Source organism: Meriones unguiculatus, chromosome 4 (genome assembly GCF_030254825.1).
Source record: "Meriones unguiculatus strain TT.TT164.6M chromosome 4, Bangor_MerUng_6.1, whole genome shotgun sequence".
NCBI lineage: Eukaryota > Metazoa > Chordata > Mammalia > Rodentia > Muridae > Meriones > Meriones unguiculatus.
The window spans coordinates 115,677,483-115,685,367 of NC_083352.1; positions in this window are offsets into that span (position 1 = coordinate 115,677,483).

Here is a 7,885-nt window from a genome sequence, read left to right on the forward strand (position 1 = left end):
GCCGAGCCGTTGCCTAGGCGACGCGGCGGCTGCCGAACTCCCGCGTCGTTTCACGCTACGGCGGCCGGGAAGGGACCGTGTAGGCAGGCGGGCTCTGCAGCAGCGAGCAATGGGCGGAGGAAGGAAAGCTGTGCTGAGGCTGGGGCCTTAGCTCTCCAGAGAGGTGGCCCGACGGAAGTTGGGCATGGGGAATAGCGAGGCTCTGGGTGAGGGCTTGGGACCTCGGATGCTGCTTGTGCCTCAATTCGTCTTGTGGAGGAGAGGGGCCTTTTGTTCCAAGTTTACTGGGTTGGCAATATATGGGTTTTGGGTTTTTTGTTTTGTTTTGTTTTTAATTTGTCTTTGGTTTTCCGTGCACTAGAACTAAAGGGAGGGTTTATCAAAGATGGGCATCACAATTATCTCATGCTCTATGGAATTCCCAGCTGGGTGATAGAATTCTTTTACTCCCTTCAGTTGTTTCTCATCCTCCTTATACAGATAGAGACCATCTCAGTTAATTAGCTCACAGCAGCAACACCATCTTTCTAATTCTTAACTCACATACTTAACACCTGCAGAGCCCTAGGCACTCACATTCATTTCAGGACAAAGGTCAACAGCTATTAGGGAGTGCCTGAGTTAAGCTCTTTAGCCATCACAGGGAAATCATGCATAAACTGTCCATAAACCAGACCACTTTGGAAAATAAAAATAGCAAACAAGCATCATTAACACCTGGGATAGTTTTCTTCCAATGACACAGTGCCATCAGGTTAGGGCTGGCTATCACAAACTCCATTGTTTTTAAAAGCAGGAGTTGAGACTCAGTGTACATTGCTAGGATGTTGAGCAAATCAATGGTGGTGCATCCATAAAACAGGTACATCCATAGAAAAAAATTAAGAGAGTCAAACTAGGCATGGAGGCTCACAACTGTAACCCCAACAACTGGGGAGGCTGAAATAGGAGGGTCACTGAGAGTACAGGACCAGCCCAGGCTACAGAGTGAGTTCAGCAGCTGCCTGGCCTAGACCAAACCCCAACTAAAATAAAATCCAAAGTCACTGCAGCTGTCAACAGCTTACATGTCGCTCTACCTGTCTTTAAGCTATGGGTGTAATAATAATCTCCTGGTTTCCTAACTAGTCCTGTTCTTGCTTCTAATTTTTTTTTTGGAGGGGGGGCGGTGTGTGGACAGGGCCTATATATAGCCCTAGCTGTCCTGGAACTCTGTCAGTACACTAGGCTGTCCTGAAACTCAGATCTGCTTACCTCTGCCTCCAGAGTTGTGGGATTAAAGGCCTGTGCCAACACACCCAGCCTCATTTTCAGCCTTTCTTTTATTTTTGCAATGTTGATCAAACCAAAGACTTTGCACATGCTAGGCAAACACTCTGCCACGGACTTTTCCTCAACACGTTCTTTTGTGACTTTTAAGCCAATCAGGCTTCTGTCTCAAGCCCTTTACTTTTACAGGTCTGTATCCAATTCTCACTTCCAGATATCAATACAGTTTGTTTCCTTGATTGCTTTGTGCCTCTGTGCCTCTGCACCTGTGTCCTATGACCTAGAAGACCTGACCTGATTACCTTTAAATTAGTAGATTCCCCACAAATTCTCTCTTCTTTTTCACTCTCATCCAGTGTCTGACAGGTGTGTTACGAATTGGTTTGTTGCTTGTTTCTTTCCACTAGAGCATACACTCTTTTAAGGACAGGCGGTTGGCTCCCCAGAGTTTGTTATCTCATCCCTGGGAACAGTGCCTGGCACATGCAAAAGCCTAGTAAATATTTATCATATGAATAAGTTGAATATACAACACCATGTGTTTGGAACCCTACCCCATGTAAAGAGGAGCAATAGATTATATACGTGTGTGTATACAGACCTGCACATATATAAATATGTATATTGCCAACATAGGCAAAGGCTAGAGACAGTTGAAGGCTGTCTGCGGCAGCAGCCCAAATACTTCTTTTTAGAGACCTCTACTTAGGTGAAGCCAGGATTATTGATTTCACAGAAAAAAAATTTTTTCAGGGGCCAATATGAAACTTACTTGTAATTTATTAAGAAGAGATTTTTTAACATCAATTTAAGCATGGGGGTTAATAGACAGAGAGGTACCCAGGAAAAGAACAGGTGTGGATGTGGACTCCCCAAGCAAGAGTCATCACATTTGAGTGACAACTATAACTACAAATAATTTTAGTAGCTTCTGAAGTTATATCCAACAAGGGCTGCTGAAGAATTTCTTTTCCTTTCTTTCTTCTCTCTCTCTCTCTTTTGTAAATGCCAAACTTTGGGCAGAGTGCAGGGAATCTTACGGAAGAAGGAAGAGATAGAAAGACTTGGAGGGGACAGGAGCTCTGCAAGGAGACCAACAGAGCCAAAAAATCTGGGCCCAGGGGGCTATGCAGAGACTGATGCACTAACCAATGACCATGCAAGGAGAGGACCTAGACCCCCTGCTCAGATGTAGCACATGAGCAGTTCAGTCTCCATGTGGGTTCCTTAGTACAGGGAGTAGGGGCTGTCTCTGACATGGATTCTGTGGCTGGCTCTTTGATCACCTCCCCCTGGGGGGTGCAGCCTTCTCAGGCCACAGAGGAAGTAGATGCAGCCTGTCCTGATGAGACCTGATAGGCTAGGGTCAGATAGTAGAGGAGTAGGCCCTCTATATCAGTGGAGTAGGGGAGGGGCATGGTGGGGGGGAAAGAGGGAGGGAGGGTGGGACTGAGAGGAGATGAGGAAGCAGGCTACAGCTGGGATACAAAGTGAATAAATTGTAATAAATAATAAAGTTTTTAAAAGTAATAGAAAAATGAAATTCTTATTTGAAACATCTCTATACAAAAGGACTAGTGTCTCTATGTAGGCAGCTTTCACAACAAATAGTAATTGTGTTGGAGGATTTTTCTCATTTTGTTTTGAGACAGAACCTCACTGTGTAGCCCTGGCTGTCCCTTTAATTATTCCTGTCTCTCCATCTTACTATTAAGGGGTTCAGGAATAGCTGCATACTGACCACTTGGACACCAGACTCAGATCAAAAGAAGTTTATTGAAGCTGAACAAAAAGCTGACTGGCCAAGGACACTTCTAGTCTCGGGAGCCAGGCAGTGACACTGAGCCATTTTCAAAGTGACTTGTTAAAGGGAAAAGCCACAACCAAGAAGGAACAATCTTTTTTTTTTCTTTTTCAGGTGCAGTGTGTTCATTCAACTGAGAAGAATTAATTTTTTGCTTCATAGTCATTGTATCTAGGTAACTAAACAAAGTACTTTAAACTGATTGGCTGAGATATAGTGTAGGGGAGCCCTGGGTGGGTGGCTTCCAGCTTTCTGGGAGGAACATAGCAGGATGTTGCAGTCTTAACTCTTAACAAAACATACATTTGTCTTTAACTCAAGCAGAACATATATTTATCATCTATTGTTTTGTTCTAAGCAGCCAGCACTGAACCATTGAATTGTATCCTGGTCTCAGGCACATAGAGCCTGAGAACTTGAACTTATTTTCACCTTATGATCATCATGGAGACAGGGAGGCAAAATGGCCTCTGATATGCCAAAAGCAACAGCGGGAGTTAACAGTTATGCTAAGAACTAAACTCAACGGAAGGGTTTTAGTTATATGAAAAGATGAAACTAATAACAGCACTCACAAGGAGGAGATCTAGGAAATGGGGATGATGAAACACACACACACACACACACACACACACACACACACAAAGAGTTCCTTTGTGACAAGGTCCTATAATACAGCTTAGCCTAAGATAGAACTCAATATGTAGTTCACGTTAGCCTTGAACTCATGACAACCCTTCCCCACCCTACTTGGTATGATTGCAAGCGTTAGACACTATGTCTGCCTTTACGTAGTTTTTTTTTTTTTTACCACCTGTGTACTCTGTCTTTTCAAACAACATCTGGAAGGAAATGGCCTCCTTTTGATGATGGATATGTGCATATGGGAGAATATGCCTTGGGTAGCAGTGACCTCCACATTCTGGAAGAGATTGAGGTTGGTCCTACATGAGGTGGGAAATTAGATACTTTGCCTCTTTACCAACTAGAAGGACATCGTATTTAGGGCCAGAAACCAGAAGAGATGGGTGGGATTCCATACTAAGGATTACAGGTTTGTGACACCAGTTCAGCTTAAATTCAAGAATTCTAGGGGAATCCAGAAAGGTTTAGGCATTCTGAGCAAAGTGACTTGGATGGGTATGTGTTATGAAAATCCAAAAGAGGCTGGACATAATGTCCCACACCTTTAATCGTAGCACTTAGGGGGCAGAAGCCAGAGTATCTTTGTGAGTATAAGGCCAGCCTTATCTACACAGAGTTCTAGGACAGCCTGGGCTACACAGAGAAACCCTATCTTGAAAAACCAGAAAACAAAACAAGCAAAAAGACAGGTTCTCTTTATGTAGCCCTGGCTGTCCTGGAACTCTCTAGGTAGACCAGGCTGGCCTTGAACTCACAGAAATCCACCTGCCTCTGCTTCCTCAAGTGCTGGGACTACAGGCATGCATCACAGGGCCCTGCGAGAGACCTTGTCTTTAAAAAAAATCCAGAGGGGACAGGAACTCAAGAAAACCAACAGAATCAACTAACCTAGGCTCATAGGGGCAGACAGAGACTGAAGCACCAACCAAAGAGCATGCATGGTGTGGACCTAGGCCCCCAACACATTTGTAACTGATGAGCAGCTTGGTCTTCATGTGGGTCCCCAAGCAAGCAGAATGGGGGTGGTCTCTGACATGAACTCTATTGCCTGCTTTTGGATCACTTTCCCCTAACTGAGCTACCTTGCCTGGCCTCAGTGGAAGAGGATGCTCTTAGTCCTGATTCGACTTGATGTGCCGGGGTGAGTTTGTAGGGGTCTCCCCTTTTCTGAGGAGAAAGGGAGGGGGGGCTGAATGAGAACAGCCCCTCATAGCCTCATGTGTTTGAATGCTTCATCAACAGGAAAGATTAGGAGGTGTGGCCATGCTGGAGGAGGCGTATCACTGGGGATGCAGCTGCAGATAGTTTCTGCAAATGTATGGCATTTGGAATTCTGAGGACCATCCATCTTGTTTTTGGGACAGGGCTTGTTACTGGAACCTGGGGCTCACCATTTAGGCTAGGCTGGCTGGCCTGAGAGAGCATCCTTTCTCTGCCTCTCCAGCACTGGGATTATAAATAGATGAAACCACACTCACCTTTTTATACATGGCTGCTGGTAATCTGAACTCACTCATGGTGCTGTAAGAGTTTTGGTTTCTTGAGAACCCCAGTTATGTTACGTGAATATCCTCAGACCAAGTGGAGTTAGCGATTTTAACAGTCTCTAAATCCGTGTTGTTCTAAGACTTTCTCCAAATGAGAGAGTTCTTAGGTCACTTGTAAGAACTGTTAAGCGATGGCTCAGAGGTTAAGAGCACTGGCTGCTCTTCCAGAGGGCTTGAGTTCAATTCCCAGCAACCACATGGCTGCTCACAACTATCTGTAGTGAGATCTAGTGCCCTCTTCTGGCATGCAGGTGTACATGCAGGCAGACATTGTATGCATAATAAAATAAACAAAACAGCTCAGCTATAATTCCCTGACTCTCAATAGTGCTGTTTTATAGTCCTTGACCAGGTTCAAAGGTTAGCACCTGTGGGACTGTGACAGGCACAGTGTAACCTGACACTGTGCTATTGTTTGCCCAGGAAGAAACCATTCTATCCCAGTTATTAATGACACTTCTTTCACTTTTCCTAGGAAGTCTAGTTTGTGTGGCAATTTATATATATGACTCTCCTGTGTTGGCTAAGGAAGCTAGCCTGGTGCCAAGCACCCGCTAATAGCCACTGACTTGTTGGAAATGCCTGTGAGATCCTAGGGGCTGCAGGTATTCCTATGTGAGATAAGGACAAGCATGGTGTCACTGCTGTGTTAACAGTGTTGCTCTGGTTCCCTAGAACCAGTTTCTAGTTTTCATAAGCCCACTTATGAGATGGTCCCTTTATCTCTGTATATTGGGGATGAAAAACAATTGAGAGTAAACTATTTTTCTCGACCAACCGTGGATACCATAAAACATGAGATAATTGTGATGCCCACCTGCAATGTCCACTTTATAAACCCCCCCTTTAGCCTCCTTTGGCATGACATGCTTCTGATTTGACTCTAAGGCTGCTGTCCTTCTGCTAGCAGTAAGAATAAATTCATTTAATCTGAGTTCAGATGGAGTCTAAGTCTTTGGTCTTTCTCAGTAGATTCAAACACTATAGCATTTCTAAGGGTGACATGGCCCCATCCCACCCTGTAGTTAAGGGTTCACTTGCCCAGGCAGCAGCCTAGTACACACTCAGAGCTTCCTGTAATGGAAGTTTTGGTTTCTTTGTATGTTATACAAAAATGCTTTTCTTTTAATCACAAGTGTGGGGTTTTAGTTGGGCTATAGTTTGTCCACACATGTTAATTTTCACATGCGGGGTGTGATCTTTGCCAGCTGGTAACAGCCTTCTATGTGCTTCATAGAGAGGAGCGTGGCCTCAGACTCTGAGAGTATAAATATGAGGCCGAGAAAGAGACTGTATGCGGTGTTCAGTGGAGTTTGGTGTTGGCGTGTGGTGTGGAGCAGTTTGGAGAGACCAGAGACCAGAGATGGTGTGGCAGTTTGGAGCAGACAGATGGAGAGAAACACTAGCAGCATGGAGGAGACTGCTAGCTGTGTCTGTGGTTGACAGAGATTGGTATAGGGTCGTAAAAAAAAAAAAAAAAAAAAAGTAAAGGGGTCTGGGCCCCCTCTCCTCATTAACCTTTTCTCTCTCCTACTTAAGGTTGGGTTGGTGGAAGGGAGGTACAGGCCTAATCACCCCAAATAAAGTCGAGTTTTTAAAAAGAACTGCCGGTGGCTTTCTGCTACAGCTTCCAATCTCAATCGCATTTTTAAAATGAGTAATAACGGCTGGAATCCATGGCCTTGTGCATGAAAGGAAGGCAGCTACCTGAGCCACAGCCTGGGCCTGAAATGCTGTTTGCAGCATGAGTTCTCACAGTTTCTTCTACATTGTTAATAACCTCGTTATCAAAGGTCAATTTTTCCCATAGTTAGAACTAGGCACTTCACATGAGGATGTAGATATGGAACCAAACTGACCACCAAAAAATCTGCCCTGAAATTAAAAGATAATAGACATGTGTGAATATCCCAAATATAAACAAAGATAATTCAGGGAAGACAAATACATCCACTATGGTCCAGCATTTCTCCTTTAATGTCTTACCAACCTTCCTTTACCATCTCCTGAAGATGCTTTCCTGCCTGCTACTCAGACTTATCTACATCAGATTCTAGGAATGAGCCTTCTGAACAATGGGGGAAAAATATTTGGCTCCTATATGCACAAAATGTGATGTTTGGCCCTCTGGAAAAAAAAATCTATGAATGAAAGTTCCTGGAAAGAATGACACTTATACTGACCCCTTTGAAAGGCTGATTAGCCGATTAGAACTGCAGGGATTACAGTGATTTCGGAGAGATTGGAATGTGGCAGTTCCAGAGCCTAATTACGATTTTCCTTGGGCTATCTTTCGGAGAGATTGGAATGTGGCAGTTCCAGAGCCTAATTAAGATTTTCCTTGGGCTATCTTCCTCTTCGGTAGTCATCCATTCCTTTGTCACCTGTGTGTCTGACCTAACATCCTGTGATTAACTTAACAGGCCTTTGGCTTCTTAGCTCCCACCAACCAAAAGGCCAAGGCTGTCTTCAGATAGCATCAGACTAAAGAGATTTTACTTCCACCTCTTTGCTGTAACCTATTGTCCATAGTTTGATCTGTCGCTGTGATAAACATCAAGGCCAAAAGCAACTTGAGGAAGAAAGGGTTTATTTCAGTTTATAGGTTACAATCCAGGAA